We start from the raw sequence: 2,297 nt of genomic DNA on the forward strand, positions 1-2,297 counted from the left end.
CTGCACAAGTCATTGCTTGCTCCTCCCCATTGTCACCCCCTGTCCTCCCAGACCAGGGGTGGGCAAACTACGGCCCGTGGGCCGGATCCGGCCCATCAGGGCTTTGGATCTGGCCTGCGGGATTGCCACCTCCATGGCACCGCAGGCCCCGCGCCGCTCCTGGAAGCAGCCGGCCCCACGTCCCTGCCGCCCCTGGGGGAGGGGGAAGGGCAGAGGGCTCCACGCACTGCCCTTGCCTGCAGGCACCGCCCCCCACAGCTCCCATTGGCCAGGAACGGGGAACCGCGCCCAATGGGAGTTGGGGGAGGTACCCACAGGCGAGGGCAGCATGTGGAGCCCTCTGCCCCCCTCCTCCACCAGGGGCTGCAGGGATGTGGTGCTGGCCGCTTCCGGGAGCAGCGTGGGGCCTCGGCAGGCAGGCAGGGAGCCTGCCCTGGCCCCAGTGTGCGCCGCTGCCACCCCGGAGCCACTCCAGGTAAGTGGCACTGGGCCAGAGCCCGCACCCCAAACCCCTCCTGCACCCTGCACCCCAACCTCCTGCCCTGAGCCTCCTCCTGAGCCCCCTGCAGCACCCCACACCCCTCCCCACACCCCAACCCCCTGCCCTGAGCCCCCTGCAGCACCCCACACTCCCTCCCACACCCCTACCCCCTGCCCCAGCCCTACACAGAACTATCTCAAACGTACGGTCAATCACATCAAATCAATTCCTTGCCATTGCAGGGCCTTGGGCATTGGTGCACCTCAGTCTCTCCGAGGTGATTGGCTGGTTCCTTCTGGCCTTTAACACGATGAATCTGACTCAAAGGGCCACAACCTTCCTCCTCTTCTGCTCCTACGAACTATCCCTCATCTGGCAAAACATTTACAGAGACCGTTTCCTAAGTTCAAACGGTGGCGTTTTCCCAACAGGAAAGGGATGGAAAATTTCTCTTCTGTGGGGAGATGAGGGAAAGAAGGATCCAAACCGTACAATCAGTTCAGGAAGGTAGACTAAGGAGAGCGGTTTAAGAACCTGCACAGAATAGACTAAGAAAGCAGCTGTTTAACTGACCTACAAATAATGACACAGTAAAATTGGCAAGAGCAGCCTTTCAACTCAGAGACCTAATAATAAGATTTTACTAATAACTAACCAAAGAGTTACAAATGACTCAAAACCATACTCAGTACAAACCAAATGGTAACACAGACACCACCACATTTCTTCGCTGCTCTTCAACCATGATATTCTCCCCCTAGGGAGGGCCACCGTTCCTGGAGGTTGAGTACTGCAATAACAGGCAGTGGATGAAGCAAGCTGCTATTCCATCTCCCTATTCCAAAAATCAGTTTAATAGATAGTCCTCAGAAAGAGGAAGTATCAGTTATTAAAGTGAGAAGAACAGATTTAAAATTGTTATTCAAGCTAATGTTAAAATGATCTAAAATACAGGTTAATAAAAACATTTCTAGTCCTCTGCATATAATGCTAAAATTATCCCAAAATAGCAAGTTTGGTTTAAAAAGTCATAAAGGCACATCATGCATAATGTGATACTTGGTGAAATCTAAGTCTAGAACACAACCAATCTGGGGATTGTGCCCTGCTTCTTAACCGTCTGCCCTGAGGTTGCCACTCACTGTCACGAGCTCCTCCAGACGGCTCCAGCCCGCTCGTGGATCAGTAACCGGTTAGCAGAGAGGAAAGAAAGGGGTAGGAATAAATGGTCAGTTTTTACAATGGAAAGGGGTAAAGAGCGGGCTTCCAAAGTATGAGACGAGACTACAGACGTTAGGGCTGGTCAGTTTAGGCAAGAGATGACTAAGGAGGGATACGGTACAGCACCGGTTCTCCACCGGGCGTCTGCCAAAAGAACCCTGGGCTTGACCCACCTCCACGGTCCACCAAGCCTGCCTGCCTGGTTTGGGGGGGGCGCACAACAAAAAATGGCAGTATCACTGCAGAAGAGAGCTCTCCCCCTGCCATCAGTAAGGGTTGCCTCACAGCCACTGACTCCTGGAGCAGGCAGCAGCTAGCCAAGGAGACACACCTCTGCCCTCCCTGCTACATCAGCAGAGGGGGGCCAGGGAGCAGGTGACCCCGTGTGCCCCCCCCCCGCTTCACCTCTGGCTGAGGATCCGCAGGGCTGTGTATTTAATTTTAGGGGCCCCTGGTAAAAAAAGATTGAGAAGCACTATGAGCGAGGTCTATAAACCCATGAATGATGTGGCTAAAGTGAAGAGCGAAGTGTTAGTTACCCTTTCCCACAATGCAGTAAAGGTGTGGGGGGGGACCCACCTGACGAAATGAACGT

At 54.1% G+C, this 2,297-nt stretch overlaps 1 non-coding gene across 1 annotated transcript; it reads right to left on the bottom strand.

Annotated features, from left to right (window-relative positions):
- Positions 1-1,241: 1,241 nt before the first annotated feature.
- LOC112123781 lies at positions 1,242-1,424 on the bottom strand. The gene has a single exon (XR_003370528.1). It is a non-coding gene; the product is annotated as a U2 spliceosomal RNA (small nuclear RNA).
- Positions 1,425-2,297: the final 873 nt, after the last annotated feature.

Source organism: Terrapene carolina, unplaced genomic scaffold (genome assembly GCF_002925995.2).
Source record: "Terrapene carolina triunguis isolate 2854851 unplaced genomic scaffold, T_m_triunguis-2.0 Scaffold33093, whole genome shotgun sequence".
Lineage (NCBI taxonomy): Eukaryota > Metazoa > Chordata > Testudines > Emydidae > Terrapene > Terrapene triunguis.